The sequence below is a fragment of the Lathyrus oleraceus genome, chromosome 6 (assembly GCF_024323335.1).
Source record: "Lathyrus oleraceus cultivar Zhongwan6 chromosome 6, CAAS_Psat_ZW6_1.0, whole genome shotgun sequence".
Classification (NCBI taxonomy): Eukaryota; Viridiplantae; Streptophyta; class Magnoliopsida; order Fabales; family Fabaceae; genus Lathyrus; species Lathyrus oleraceus.
Window position 1 is genome coordinate 509109592 of NC_066584.1, and position 16953 is coordinate 509126544.

Below are 16953 nucleotides of genomic sequence, written 5' to 3' on the forward strand. Positions count from 1 at the left end.
AAGTGGCATTTTGTCGCGTCTAGATATGTTGCCAATGCGTTGACATTGGTCACAATTGATGATCGCGATGTGGACATCTTTCCACATAGTGGGCCAAAAGAGGCCCGCTTGCAAGATCTTAGCGCAAGTCTTCGAGGTGCCTGCATGTCCTCCATAGGGAGCAGAATGACAGTGGGAGATTACGTTTTCTACCTCATCTTCAGGGACACATCGATAGAAAATGTCGTCGGCGCCTCTCTTGAAAAGCAGAGGCTCATCCCAATAGTAATGTTTAAGATCGTGGAAGAATTTTTTTCTTTTGTTGGTAAGTCAAGTCTGGTGGAAGCACCCAAGCTGCTAAGTAGTTGACGAAGTCAACGTACCATAGCAGTGTGGTTTTAGTGTAAATTGCTTCCACTGCCTATTTTGGTTTGGTATCCTTATGGGTTAATGCATTTTTAGCTGTATTGCTTTCTAGTTGGGCTATGAGTCTTTCGTATGGGAAATCATCGTTTATAGGCACTTGTTTAGGTTCAATACCTTCCATTCTTGACAAGTGATCGGCCACGACATTTTCAGTGCCCCACTTATCCTTGATTTCTAGGTCAAACTCTTGTAATAGTAAGATCCACCTTAGGAGTCTTGGTTTGGCGTCTTTTTTGTTTAACAAGTACCTAATTGCAGCATGGTCGGTATAGATAATTATCTTTTCTCCTACTAGGTAAGAACGAAATTTTTCCAAATCAAACACTACGGCTAAAAGTTCCTTTTCTGTGGTGGCGTAGTTCATATGTGCAGGGTCTAGAGTTTTACTTGCACAATATATTACATGAAGTTTCTTATCCCTTCTTTGTCCTAGAACTGCGCCTACAACATAGTCACTAGCGTCACACATGATTTCAAAGGGTAGTCTCCAATCGGGCGGTTGCATAATAGGTGTAGTAATAAGAGTTGTTTTCAGTTGTTCAAACTCCGTTAGGCATTTGTCATCAAAGATGAATTCGGCTTCTTTCATCAATAAGCCAGTCATTGGTTTGGTGATTTTCGAGAAATCTTTAATGAACCGCCGGTAGAAACCGACATGTCCTAAGAAGCTTCATATTTCTCTTACGGTTTCTGAAGGCTGAAGGTTTTCTATAACTTTTATTTTGGCCTTGTCGACTTCAATCCCCTTATCGGATATTATGTGTCCGAGTACAATCCCTTGTCGGACCATGAAATGGTATTTTTCCCAGTTTAGCACGAGGTTCACTTTTACACATCTTTTTAGTACCATTTCAAGATTCGATAAATAACCTTCAAAGCTCTATCCGCATACAAAGAAATTGTCCATGAAGACTTCCATGATGCCATCTATAAAATCAGCGAAAATTGACATCATGCATCTTTGGAATGTTGCGGGAGCGTTACACAGTCTGAATGGCATTCGTCGGTAGGCAAATGTACCATAGGGACATGTGAAGGTCGTTTTCTCTTGGTCGTCAAGATGAATAGGAATTTGGAAAAATCTTGAATAAGCGTCTAAGTAGCAGAAGTGAGAATGCTTAGCTAATCGTTCAAGAATTTGATTGATAAACGGTAAAGGAAAATGATCCTTCCGAGTGGCTTTGTTTAATTTTCTATAATCAATACACATTCTACTTCCAGTAACCACTATTTGTGCTATAGATTCTCCTTTTTCATTATTAACAACTATGACGCCTCCCTTCTTTGGTACGACATGTACTGGGCTGACCCATTGACTATCGGATATCGGGTAGATAATACCTGCTTTTAATAGATTTTGCACTTCTTTCTTTACTACATCACTCAAAATGGGATTTATCCTTCTTTGATGTTCTCTAGAGGTCTTACTGTCTTCCTCTAGCATTATGTGATACATGCATATGGAAGGACTTATTCCTTTTAGATCTGAGATATTGTAGCCTAAAGCAGTTGGATATTTTCTCAAAATGTGTATGAGCTTTTTGGTCTCTATCTGCCCTAAGTCTACATTGACTATTATAGGTCGCTCAAGTTCAGTGTCTAGGAATTTGTACCTTAGGTTTTTGGATAAAGTCTTAAGTTCTAGGGCTGGTTTCTTTGGGCAAGGCATAGGATCGGGCGTTAGCGCTAGGCATACATCAGGCTATCATCTTGGTATTCCTCACTCCAATTTTCATCTTCAAAAGTAGGAACCCTTGGAATTTTTAGTATTTCGGAGTATGATGTTTGTTCATTCTCCATTTCTCTTATACATTCATCAATGACATCTAGTAGACAACAGGTATCGTCTATAGCTGGTGCCTTTAGGAATTGCGTCAAAATGAATTTGACTTTTTCCTCACCAACTTCAAAGGTTAGCTTGCCTTTCTTAACATCTATAATAGCTCCCACTGTTGCTAGGAATGGTCTTCCTAATATGATAGGGATGTTGGAATCTTTTTTTATATCCATGATTATAAAATCAGTAGGAATATAGAATTGTCCTATGCGTACCAGAACATTTTCTAGCATACCTACGGGAAATTTAACAGAACGATCCGCAAGTTGTAAGGACATCCTCGTAGGTCTTAGTTCTCCCATTTTTAGCCTTTCGCATATGGACAAGGGCATTAAGCTAATACTGGCTCCTAAGTCGCATAGTGCTTTGTCTATGACAAACTTTCTGATTACACAGGTTATGGAGAAACTACCTGGGTCTTTTAGCTTAGGAGGCATATTGTTTTGTATTATGGCGCTACACTCAGTAGTAAGTGTAACAGTTTTGTTATCCTCTATCTTCTTCTTGTTAGATAAGATTTCCTTGAGAAACTTAGCATATGAGGGCATTTGAGTGATGGCTTCTGCAAAGGGTATTGTGATATTCAATTGTTTTAGAAGCTCTACAATGTTTTTAAATTGCCCCACACTTTTAGATTTAACAAGTCTTTGAGGATAAGGGATAGGGGGTTTATACGGTGGTGGAGGCACATAAGGTTCTTCTTTCTCTACGGCCTCCTCGTTTTTATCTTCCTCTTGATCGTCTTCCTTCTCAGTTTCCTTACCAGGGTCTTGGTGCATGGATGGGTTTTGAATTCCAGGGTCGGTCAGTCCGTCTAGTTCTGTCCCACTTCGTAGTATAATAGCATTTGCATGACCTTTTGGGTTTGGTTGCGGCTGTCCAGGGAATGTGCCTGCAGGAGCAGCAGTAAGTGCTTGTTGTTAAGCCACTTGCGAGATTTGTGTTTCCAACATTTTGTTATGGGTGGCTAACGCGTCTACCTTGTTTGCTAACTGCTTGATTTGCTCACTAGTGTGTATGTTTTGATTTAGGAAAACCTTATTTGTTTGGACTTGGGTAGCTATGAAGTTTTCCATCATTATTTCTAGGTTTGACTTCCTAGGAGCATTTTGAGTATTTGTGGCAGCTTTATGATATCCTGGTGGTACAACAGGTGCTTGGTTAGGTGCATACAATGCATTATTATTTTGTACTAAAAATTAGGATGAGTCTTCCAACCTGGGTTATAGGTGTTTGAATAAGGGTTTCCTTGAGCATAGTTCACCTAGTTTGTGGAGGTTCCTGTCAAGAGTTGACATTCTGGGGCAGCATGCCTCGGAACTCCGCATATCTCGCAGTTTGGTGCTACGGCAGCCACGGTGGCTACAAGTGTTATGGTCAAGTTGTCTATCTTTTGAGTATGAGCGTCTACCTTGGCGTTGACATGGTCAAGACTGCTTAATTCGTACATGCCGCCTTTCGTTGGAGGTTTCTCTATGGATGTTCTTTCGCTTCCCCACTGGTAATAATTCGGGTCCATACTTTCGATAAGTTGATAGGCCTCATTGTAGGGTTTATCCATAAGTGCGCCACCAGCGGCGGCATCTATTATCAATCTTGTGTTGTACAAGAGACCGTTGTAAAAGGTATGGATGATCAACCATTCTTCTAGACCGTGATGTGGACAAAGCCTCATCATATCTTTGTATCTCTCCCAAGCTTCAAAAAGTGATTCATTATCTTTTTGTTTAAACCCGTTTATTTGGGCTCTAAGCATAGCCGTCTTACTAGGTGGGAATTATCGTGCTAAGAAAACTTTCTTTAACTCATTCCACATAGTGACAGAGTTGGATGGTAGAGACTGGAGCCAAGCTCTAGCTCTAGCTCTAGCTCTTAATAAGAATGGGAAAAGATGTAGTCTAATAACTTCAGGGCTGACACCATTTTCTTTCATTGTGTCTGCGTATTGCAAAAACACTGACAAATGTAGGTTCAGGTCCTCCGTGGGACTACCGGAAAATTGGTTTTGTTGTACGATTGACAAAAACGAAGGTTTTAGCTCAAAATTATTGGCCTCGATGGCAGGGGCAACAATGGTGTTATGCGGTTCATCCTGCGAAGGTATTGCATAGTACTTAAGAGGACGATTTTGCGGTCCTTCGACCATCTCTGGTTAAATGACTGGTTCAGGAACAAGAATAGTAGTATCGGGAAGATTTAGCTTGATACGATTGTAAGACCCCAATTTTGACCCTAAGATCCCTCATGCAATTTCATCATAAGCATTAGCATTGGGATCATACCTTGGCATTCTCCTTACCCCTCTTTCATTGGGTTTGTTTTGGGAGAGATCACCAAGCATTATGTGATTGTATCATACTTGTATATTATCATTTTACAAACCAAAACACCAAAAATATGTCTTTGCATTTGCCTAACTCCTTTGTAGGTAGGGCATGATCTCCATTGATCTATCAAGTTCATATATAGGGTTTAAGACCCTAATGATAAAGAGAACAACCATGAATTGATCCAAGAATCGTTATGAGCATCATATATGAGTTCCATTGGTTACTACATGTTATATTGATAAAGTTTTCTTCAAGAGTTTGGAAGTGATTTGCCTTGGAAACCCCAGTTTGACTAGGTATCTTGAGTAACTTCTCCAACAAGCTATCTCACCAATTGACCAAATTTCTCAAGGGAAACTTCAAAATTCATCATCTTATACATATATGATCTACCATGAGCCAAGAAAGTCCAAAGAATTGAAGGTTAGCAAGTTGGTTGATGGTGGTTGGCCAGATGAACTCATCTGATCAAAACTAGGTCTCCCTAGACCCTATCTCCTACAATTTTCACCATATGAAAATGATTCTAATAGAAACGTTACTCTAAATGACATTCCAAACAACTTTCATGTTGAGACCTAGAGTTAGTTTTTCTTGGAAAATCATTTTCTATGTTGAAACATTATAGGTCATTTTGTCTAAACCCTAATTTGAAAGTCAACTTCCCAAGGCCATAACTTGCTCAATTTTTATGAGATGAAAGATTTAAAAGTCTCACAATCAAATTCAAGATGTCTACTTCAACTTTTATGTTTGGAGTGAGATCTAATTCAACTTTTATGAGCATGTGATATGAGGTTACATTATAGGTCATTTTTGACCTAGACCATTGAACAAGTGATTTTTCCAAACTTCAAAAATGCATAACTCTATCATTATAAATCCAAATGACATGAAATTTGTGACCATTTTGGAGGCCTTTGAAATTTGTGACACTTTTTCTCATTTGAAGCTCACATAAAAAGTTAAGCAAGGTGGAATATTGAGATATATGGCTTGACACTTAGAAAACATTTCAACATGTTGAAATTTACAAACTTCCACCTCAAAATTCTCCATGTTCCATGCTCTAAATGAAAAAGTGTTAAACATCAAACTTGTTCCCCTTGATCGTAGCTTTCCAAAGAACCCGAGTTCATGCATTTTGGATGAGGTTTGCTAGATCTGCACACGGTTTTAACAGGGCTGCATAATTGGAAAAAATCAAACTTCAAAACTTCAGTTCACTTTGTCTTGCCAATCAAGCTTCCATTCAGACTTCATTTGGAATCATTTTGGACCTTTTTGCATTGCATCATGGGCCTGCACATGCCCATGCATCCGTGCCATCAACATTGCTAATTTTGGACAGATTTTGAAGTGTGCAAATATCATTCATTCAAGATCCCTCTGAGTTCATATGCAATGTGATCATTGTGAAGCTTTTATTTTGAACCCGTGACTTGTAGAAATCATCTGTTACATGGGATAATTTGAAAGAAGATCATGATATGGCTAAAGCTTGGATATGGCTATCTTTATTTGATGCCTTTGCTCTTCAAGATAATATAATTGTGCATTTGTGTGTTGCTTTGATTCTAAATGTCCAAGGGAATTCTGGGTTTCTATTGATATTCTTGTCTATTGGATTACTACCCATTTGGTCAGATATTTTCAACTCTTAACTTTTAATTTTGTGCATAGGATTAGTCTATTCATCTTCTCCCCATTTCTTTAATTTCAAAATCTCTCTCTCCCTTTTCAAAATCTTCTTTGACTGAACTTATTTTATTCTAAACTTTGACCACTTTGCAAAGATAGAAACTTTGGTTTTATGCCATTGTATTTTCAAACTTCTTTTCTTAAATCAAACTTGTAAATAAACTTAACTATACTTGACTTAAACTTTTAAAAAAAGAGCCAAAAAGAACTAACTCATTCAAACCATTTTTAGGCCTTTGTGCCTTTCAAACTTAAAATTTGGTTAAAAGCAATGCATCCGCTTTAAAATTTGTATCACGAACTATGAGGTTTTGATCCCTTATTTTTATGTTGGTACGTAGGCGCAAGTCCGAAGGTCTTGTCAAACACAAAAATATAATTAATGAATTCTTTTCTCATCCACTCATTCTATTTGTTTGTACACATTATTTTGTACCAAATACATATGCGCACAAAAAGGGCTCCCTAGGAGTACCTAGGACACTTTGGGTGCTAACACATTCCCTATGTGTAACCAACCCCCTTACATGTAATCTCTGACATTTTATTAGTTTTGATTTGAAAACTTCTTACTTTTGAGTTTTGTTCATACTTTTTTCCTTTTCCCTTGGAAACAATAAAAGCGCCATGGCGACTCTTGTTATTTGATGTCTGGCTTATCCATAGCTTGATGATCATGAATTTACCGTTACAGAAATTAAGTGGCGACTCTGCTGGGGAGTATTCTCCAGTGGGTTTAGCCTACTTTTTGTGTGTATATATTTGTATATATGTGATGTTTGTATATATGTATGTATGATATAATTTGCTTGTTGTGCTTGGTGGTCTCTGAGTGGTGAGATAAGTTCTAACTCGAACTTGAGTGCAATTAAGACAGGAGGATGGTATAGTCATGTTCGACTTGTGTGGAGTAGTCCTTAACAAGTTGGCTTGAGATCCATCTGCTCAGTGGAAACTCTTCTGGATTTGGAAATGACACACAAGTATTTGTGGTTAGGCATTGCAATCTCTAATTTGGGTCCGAGAAGTTGAGGACCATAGAACATTTACCCCCTCTTGTCCTATTTAGGACGTACGGAAACTATTCAAGTGTAGAATTAATAACAGTTGTTACGCGATACTACACTGAGACGAGTTTCTCTTGAGAATATTATGGGTCGATGAGTCATCTTAACATGTAATATCCGATAGATGGAATTAAGATTCTGGGAACTTTTTATAACATGATCTACAGGTTTTATCCTTAGTTCACTCCTTTGGGATGCTTCTTACTCAGACTCCATGCTCGTGACTTACAACAAACCCTTGATTCTTGGTTGATCCAATCAAGTCTTGTCAATATCAATGGAACTTGGGTGTTGATAAGGTGCAAACCATAATCCACCAAAATGGATGATTGATCTTGACAATGACTTGATTCATACCTTGACCTTTGTTTTCCTTTTGTGTGATCCCTTATTTGTGATTGTTGCATTCATGCATTCATGCACATTATAACATTCATCACACAAAATTTCCAGGAACTGAGGCATTATTTGCAAATATTTTCAGACCATGGATTATGGACGAAGGAACACTAAGAAGTACAGTTTCAGATGTCCCAACTTGAAATAGTTAAGGAAGCTAGCATCTTTTGTATTAGATCCCTTGGACTTCAAACAATGTCATGGGAAGCTTTTGTCCATCTGGTCTGCTGATGTGGTTGAAGGACTTTTGAGTGTGCTAGTGTAGTTCTATGATCCTCTCTACCGTTGTTTCACTTTCCCGGATTTTCAGCTTGTGCCTACCTTGGAGGGGTATTCTCATCTTTTGGGGATACTTGTTTCTAGTAGAGTTCCTTTTAGTGGATTGGAGGAGATTCCCCGATCTAATATTATTGCTGAAGCTCTTCACTTGAAGAAGTCTGAGATAAAGGCTCATTGGGTAAAGAAAGGAGGATTGTTTGGGTTGCCATCTGATTTCCTCATCAAGGAAGCTACTGCCTTTGCTCAAGTCGGTAGTATAGACGCTTTTGAAGCTATCTTTGTGCTGCTCATTTATGGATCGACTTTGTTCCCTAACATTGACGGTTTTGTTAATGTTAACACCATTAGACTTTTCTTGATTGGGAATCCTGTGCCTACTTTGTTGGGTGATATGTATTTCTTTTTGCATCTAAGGAATTCTAAGGGTGGTGGAACTATCGTCTGTTGCATTCCTCTTCTGTACAAGTGGTTTATTTTTCACTTGCCTCAGACACCTGCTTTTGTGGAGAACAAACAATGTCAAAGGTAGTCTCAGAGACTTATGTCTCACTAATGATGATATAGTTTGGTATGATCTGTCTTTGAGCAGTTTAGAGATTATTGATAGTTGTGGTGAATTCTCTAATGTGTCTCTCATTGGTACACAAGGAGGAATTAACTATAACCCTGCTTTGGCTCGTCGTCAGCTTGGGTTCCCCTTGAGAGACAAACCTAATAACACTTTGTTAGAAGGTATTTTCTATCAAGAGGGTAAAGATCCCCAAAATTTGAAGCAAAAGATTATGCATGATTGGCATAATGTGCATAGGAAAGGGAGATATGAGCTTGGTCCGTGCAATTGTGTAGCTTTGGAAGCTTACACTCTTTGGGTGAATAAGAGAGCTTTGGAGTTGAAGATGCCTTATCCTTGTGAAAGACCTATGTCTATGGTTGTGGTTGAGCCATTAACTCTCCCTAACCAAGATGTAGAGGAGTTGGAAGACGGACTCGCCAAGATGAAGCAAAAGAAAGATATCTGGGAAGAGCGTTTCTGTGCTTTGAGCAAGAAGCATGAAGAGTTGCAGTTGGAGTCTAAGGACAAAGATGCACTTATTGATCTACTTGAAGATCGAGTGACGAAGAGACAGAGAGAGCCAGAGGTTTCATCTTCTAGCATGCCTCGGCCTTCCGTTGTTTGGAAGAAGATTATTGATCAACTTGTCCTCGAGAAGACTCAGATGAAAGCTTCTTTTGAGACCAAGATCTGTCGCATTCGAAGGAAGTATACGCCTTCAGCTAGGTCTTCTGACATTGTTGTTAGGGATCCTTAGGATGACTAGTCTCCTTTTCTCTTGTATTTTTCATTTTGGTTTCTGAAATTGTACTCAGTGTGATCCTTCCAATTATATAAATGAAGAGAGATTTTTGGTCATATAAACGTTATTGCAATTGTTGATCTATATATATATATATATATATATATATATATATATATATATATATATATATATATATATATATATATATATATATATATATATATATTTGCAAATGATATAGTAAGTTCCTTGAAAACAAAAATAAATAAACAAGCATTGCATTTCATGCATCATTTGCATAAACAGGTTTCTCTTTCGCCAGATGTCTCATTGGTGTTTCTTCTGTGCTTTAGCCAAGCTGACTCATCGGTACCACACCCGTGCCAATCATCTCAAAATTATGGAGCATCTAGAGCAAGAGAACGGAGAGCTGAAGGATGAGATCGCCCGCCTGATTGTCGTGATGGAGTCAGTTCTTGCTGCTCATAGTCAATCTTCTCCAACGCCTGCAACTCCTCCAGCGAGGACGGTTATTTCAGAGGTGGATACCTCTACCATGCCTGCTGCTACCGCTCATTTTGCACCAACTATGCCTGCCGAATTCCCGTGGGGAATGCCGTCCAACTTTATGCCTGAAGGATTTGCGCCTACTTTTGCTTCCATGCCGACATCTAGCTCGGTCATGTCTGTGCCACCGCTCGTTGTGCACATCTTACCTCGTATAGAGGATACCATTTATCACTCCGAGCCGTCTGAGGTTCTGGATGTCTACGAGAAAATGGATGAAATGAAAGATCAGTTTCTTGAGCTGCGCAAGGAATTGAAGACGCTAAGAGGTAAAGATTTATTTGGAAAGAGTGTTGTTGAGTTGTGTTTAGTGCCCAACGTCAAGATCCCTGTGAAGTTCAAAGTGCCTGACTTTGAAAAGTATAAAGGGAACACTTGTCCGCTCAGTCATCTAGTGATGTATGCTCGCAAGATGTCTACTCAGACCGATAATGATCAACTGTTGATTCATTATTTCCAGGACAGTTTGATCGGTGTTACGCTCCGTTGGTATATGGGATTAGATAGTGCAAGAATACATACTTTTAATGACCTGGGAGAGACTTTTGTCAAGCAGTATAAGTACAATATGGATATGGCGCCCGATAGAGACCATCTGAGGTCTATGTCTCAGAGAGATAAGGAGACGTTTAAAGAGTACACGCAAAGATGGAGGGAATTGACTGCTCAGATCACTCCTCCTTTGGAGGAAAAAGAGATGACAAAGATCTTTCTGAAGACCCTGAGTTCATTTTATTATGAACGAATGATTGCTAGTGCCCCTAGTGACTTTACCAAAATGGTAAACATGGGGATGAGGCTTGAGGAAGGAGCCCGAGAGGGACGTTTGTCGAAAGATGAAGCATCATCGAGTAAGAGATATGGTAGCAATTTTGGGAAGAAGAAGGACAACGAAGCGAATGCAATAAGCAGTGGGAGGCAGAGAAGGCCTTAGATCAGATGGAATCCAACATCCCGACAACATCATCATCAAGTCTATTTCGTTATCCCGGTATTTTCTAATCAACAATCAGCACCAGTTCAGCAACAACTACAACGTCAACAACAACAACCGCAACAATGAACAAACACCTACAACAACAACAATACCACCAACAATCATCATCAACAAAACTTTGAGAGGAAGAAGGTCTCTTTCGACCCTATTCCCACGTCTTATGCAGAATTATACATGTCTTTGGTTCTCAAGAATCTAATCCAACCAAGAAACCCACCGCAGATTCTAGAACCACTTCCATGGTGGTACAAGCCTGAGCTCCGTTGTGCTTTTCATCAGGGAGCACCCAGACATGATATCGAGAACTGTTATCCGCTCAAGTATGAGGTTCAGAAGCTGATGAAAAGTGGAATGGTGTCCTTTGAGGACCGAGCACCGAATGTGAAAGCAAATCCATTACCCTCCCATGGGAACTCTTCTGTGAGTATGGTGGATGGTTGTCCTGGCGAGTTTAAAGTTTTTGATGTGCGTTTTATCCGAAGATCCTTGGTGCAGATGCATAAGGATGTTTATTTGGTGAGCGTTTGTGAGCATGACCATGACGGTTGTGTTATCTGTAGTGTTAACCCGAGGGGTTGTGAAGTTGTGAAAAGGGACATCCAGCGACTGATGGATGAAGGCATAATTCAAATTGTTCAAACTCGTCATATAGATGACGATGTGAATGTCATAGTGCCCATTTTCAAGTAGCCAGAGAGATTGGTAATTCAGTACGACAGCAACAACAGTAACAATGTCAGCAATAGATCAGTATCTGTAGCAGGGTATTCGTTACCATTAGAGATATTGACTAAATCCAAGGTAAACCATACAAGTCGAGTCGCCATCTCACTTCTATTTATCCAAAGGAATGGTTAGAAAGCGAACAAAAACCTAAAAGTTTTATCGAATCAAAAACTAGTAAAAATGTCAGAGATCGGGGTAAGGGGGTTGGTTATGCAATGGGAAGGTTTTAAGCACCCAAAACATCCTAGGTACTCCTAGGGAGACCTTTTCACATTTGTTGTAAGGTTGGTATTTTGTGAAAATTTGTTTGTGCAAACATGATTGAAGAGATGAGAAGAGAATATACAAGTTATTTACATTTTTGTGTTTGGATGGATAAACCCATTGCCTACGTACCATCTTAAAAAAGATTAGGATCAAAACCTCGTAGTTCGGGGTAAAAATCTCAAAATGAGTTGGTGAATTGATTGGTCCAAAAGCCTTAAGGTCTTTTGTTATCCAAGGGAGAAAACTCAACCTAAAACCACAAATCCACCATGTGAGGATAGCTTCAACATGCTAGTGAGGGGTTAACCCTATAATAAGCATGGAAGACTCATTGTCCATCACTAAGGATATAGGTGAGTATTACATCTACCTCAAAGATAACTCAAACCTAATAGCTAAAGGTTATGAAAATTTTTTGATTAAGGAAGTGGCCATTGAAACTACAAAAGTATTTGAATGACTTATATTTACCAATGAAAAGTATGTACAAAATATGGTCAAAGTTGACTTAGAAGTTCAATTCAAAATAAGTGTTATGAAAAGAAAGTTTGAAAATCAAAAGCATAAGGCTTAGGTTTCTAATGTTTGAAAAGAAGTGTTAAATGTTTGCACAAAAGTTTTGGCTTGGCTTAGAGTGGAGGGAAGAAGAAGAATGGCTAAGGTCCTAATCATACAAGATACAAGGGATAAGAAACAAGACCACAAATGGAGTTCCTCTCTTGAGATCATATTGATGATCCAAGTAGCTCCCATCTATCGCAACCTGAAAAATGGAATGCGAAAAAAAAAAAAAACCGGCGAAGAAAGACAGGAGAGTCGCCACCGTGTGTTATTTATCCCAAAGGAGGGAAAGGAAACGCTCGAAGTAAACCTGGAAAAAGGAAAGGACAAGACAAGGTCTCGCAACCAAATCTTGGGTTCGGGAGTCGATTATGCGAAGGGAAGGTATTAGCACCCCTACGCATCCGTAGTACTCTACGGGATCCACTTTTGTAGTTCTTGTCTAAAGGGTGTGGGTTTATCTAATGTGTTATTTACTAAAAAAAGGGGGTCAAAAGAAAATGACTCGCACGGATGTCGCATCCACTGCATACGTATCTCATATGAATATGAGAATCAGAGTCTTCGTAGCTCGGCTACCTAGGGGTTAAGGGTAGTTGTGCTCGCTAAGACATTGTGTCTTATGCCTACGTATCTCATCTGGAATGAGAATCAGAGCAAGCCGTAGTTCGGCTAACTACGGGGTTATGGATTGAGTTTTGGACGAACGACGTTACTACGCAATCTACCGGATGCTCGACCTTTGGAGACTTACTCGCCTTAGTAGAAGGAGTTAACGTGTTTTTAGGAGAAAAAAAATCAATGAGTTGGTAGGGTTAGGGATGCTCATGCAAAAAGGCAGTCCTTGACGAAGGAACCGCGCTACATGTGGGGATACGAACACATACAAAACAAACATGTATAAAGTAAACGTGCCAGCAAGGCAATCAGAATAAATCTCACAAATGGTATCCCACAAGCAAAGTGGAATATCCAACGAGCTATCCCTGCAAAAGTCATGTGAGCCTTCACAAAAACTCAACAAAAGGGTTAGTGAAACACGATAAGGATTAAGCATTCAGGGCATTATTTATACATTCATACATAATTATGAACCCGTGGGCAAAAACCTAATGAAATTCATCCATCATACCTCAAACATTCAGAGTATTCAACTTAAAAGCACAAAGGTAATGGGAATAAGGGCAAACTTGATTGGAGAGCTTGATTGAAATTGAGTTGCACCCGTGAGGTTTACAAAACAATCTTTAGGGTTTGTGTGAGGCAGAGGTGATTCTGTGCAGTTGAGTTCCCTTCAGGGTTTGGAGGCTGCTCTGAGTTCTTTGTCAGGTAGTCTCTCTAGGTTTTGTCCAGGGTTTTGTTCCAAGGAAACCTCAGAGTGTTTTGCTTCTCTTCCTTTTTCTGTCTGTTCTCCCTCTTTTATAACCTGATTTTCATGGCTTTGTGGGCTCAAATGAGAGAGGTCCAAGTCTGAGATTTTTTCTTTTATTTATTTATTATTTATTTATTTATTAAAAAAAAAAATTCGTTTTTTTTTTGTTTTTTTTTTTCGTTTTTTTTTTCGTTTTTTTTTTCATTTTTTTTTTCAAAACACGTGGGCTTCGCCTAGCGAGCATGACAGCTCATGAACAAACCTTTGCTCCTTCAAGATTAACGTTTTGACTGACGAATAGACCCCTGTTAGAAGTAACTCAAGTCTTTCCCTTGTGTTGACTGATAATCTAAATAGAACCCATAAAGTGTCCTGGATGATGTTCAAGCTTCTTGGAGCTAATCCCGATTGACATGATGAAATGCAATGTATTTAATGTTAAATGACGTAAAATGAATGTGTGAATGAGGAGGGCAGATTTTGGGGTGTTACAGCTGCCCCTATTCAGTCATCAGCTAACCCGAGCAGGATGAAAGCGAACAGCTTATCAGGCAAACAGGGTTAGCTGTGATTGAATACCAAAGACAGACCGAAAATTTGCGCTCTAAGAACACCACAAAAATGCTGAAATACACCGCGCTGTTTATTTCTCTTCCGATCCTCTGGCTGAATCTGAATCAGTCTTCTGACTTAATCTGGAGTTTCGATCCTCTGGCTGAATCTATACTCAATTTAGTCCTCTGGTTGGATGTTAATTTTGATCCTCGGGCTGGATACGGTTTTGATCCTCGGCTAGATCTTCTTCGATCTTCTGGATAGATCTCCTTTGTTTCGATTCTCTGGCTGAATCTATTTTCTTTGATTCTCTGGCTGAATCTACTTCAATCTTCTGGCTAGATCTGAATTGTTTCGATTCTCTGGCTGAATCTATTTCCGGTCTTCGGGCTAGACCTGACTTCGATCTTCTGGCTAGATCTTCTTCGATCTTCTAGCTAGATCTTCTTCGATCTTCTGGCTAGATCTCCTTTGTTTCGATTCTCTGGCTGAATCTATTTTCTTTAATTCTCTGGCTGAATTTACTTCGATCTTCTGGCTAGATCTGAATTATTTCGATTCTCTGGCTGAATCTATTTCCGGTCTTCGGGCTAGACCTGACTTCGATCTTCTGGCTAGATCTTCTTCGATCTTCTGGCTAGATCTCCTTTGTTTCGATTCTTTGGCTGAATCTATTTCCTTTGATTCTCTGGCTGAATCTACTTCGATCTTCTGGCTAGATCTACTTCGATCTTCTGGCTAGATCTACTTCGTTTCGATTCTCTGGCTGAATCTGGATCGTTTCGATTCTCTTGGTGAATCTGTTTTCGATCTTCGGGCTAGACCTGGCTTCGATCTTCTGGCTAGATTTGGATTGTTTTGATGATAAATTCCTATCATCAGGATCTCGCATTTGAGGCATGCGCTGGTTGACCCTCTTTTGAAATCTGCACCCAATCTTCATGTTAGATATGCAGCTTCGAGAATATTCCACTTTTTGGGCTTCGTACACATTCTTCAGGCTAGAATATGTCGTAACGACGCTTCAATTGCGATCCGCGGGCTGGATCCTCTTGTAGGTTGATTTTCTGTTGAGCTGTCAATCTACTCCCCTAGCTGGCTTCCTGGGGAAATGACGCTTGTAGGCGACTCTCTGGCTGAATCTTCAAAATGAACCTTAGGCTGGCTCACTGGAACACGATTCTCAGGCTGAATCTTCAAAATGACCCTCAGGCTGGATCACTGGAACACGATTCTCAGGCTGAATCTTCAAAATGACCCTCAGGCTGGATCACTGGAACACGATTCTTAGGCTGAATCTTCAAAATGACCCTTAGGTTGGATCAATGGAACATGATTCTCAGGCTGAATCTTCAAAATGACCCTCAGGCTGGATCACTAGAACACGATTCTCAGGCTGAATCTTCAAAATGACCCTCAGGCTGGATCGCTGGAACACGATTCTCAGGCTGAATCTTCAAAATGACCCTCAGGCTGGATCACTGGAACACGATTCTCAGGCTGAATCTTCAAAATGACCCTCAGGCTGGATCACTTGAAAACGATTCTCAGGCTGAATCTTCAAAAATGACCCTCAGGCTCGATCACTCACACTTGATCCTCTGGCTGGATCTCATGACTCTGGTTGTAAAGCAATTCTTCAGTCTGCTTTGAAGGACCTGTTTATCAACTTATGTGTATGCTTGATATGATATGCGTGCAAATGCAAATATTATGCATGGTGTGAAAAGAAATCTGCTCGGGGAAGCAAACTCTGGTAGGGAACGGATCGCTGTATCAATCCTTGAATGCTCTCTGGGGAATGATCCGTCTGCCGGGATCAATGAGCCACCGAAAATAAATCGGCTTCTCTCTGGGGAGTTGACCTTCTGGGGGAGTATCAACTATGGGAACCTTGTTTGGCGAGGCTCTGTGAGGAGAGTCTGTGAGGAAAGCACTTCCTGGGGAAATGTCGTATGAATCGACCTTTGCTGGGGATATGAATTTGCTAATCGTCCTCAAGCTGGGGATTAGAACAAATCTGTTAGAAATAATCTGCTGGGGGAATGAGATGAACACTGGGAACACCACCCTCTTGTCTGTTGGGTATGCGACTACTCCGCTGTTGCTGGGAAGATACAATCTGGCACTATCAACTCCGCTGGGGATATATAGTCTGGATACTGTCAGCTCTACTGGGGATAGGCTCTGCTGAGGAGAGACTTTGTCAACCGCTTAGGGATGAGGATTCATGACTTGACATCCGGTTCCTGTGACCTGTAACCAAAAAATACACGTATGCCCCGGGGAATTACTCGGTTTGAATTCACCGTCCGGGATTAAGCACATTCAAAGCAATTTTGACTGTTTTCCTGCGCAAGTCATCTGCAAAAGCCATCATTACATTCAGATGCAATATGTTTCCTCAAGAATTCAGACATCTTTTGCAAACAAACTGATAAATGAAAAGTAAAGAGGCTTTTTAACTGAATTATTCGACTTTTGTTGGTTGAAAAATTTGTGCCAGGAATAGGCGAGTACATCAGGAAGCTGGTCTCTGGAAACAGGCGATCGCTATAAATTGAACAAGAGAAACTATCCTAATGGCAATGT

The 16953-nt window shown here is 39.9% G+C and overlaps 1 non-coding gene across 1 annotated transcript; it reads left to right on the forward strand.

The window, feature by feature from the left end:
• Positions 1-3891: 3891 nt before the first annotated feature.
• On the forward strand, positions 3892-3998 carry LOC127099159 (small nucleolar RNA R71). The gene has a single exon (XR_007793700.1). It is a non-coding gene; the product is annotated as a small nucleolar RNA R71 (small nucleolar RNA).
• The last annotated feature ends 12955 nt before the right edge of the window (positions 3999-16953 follow it).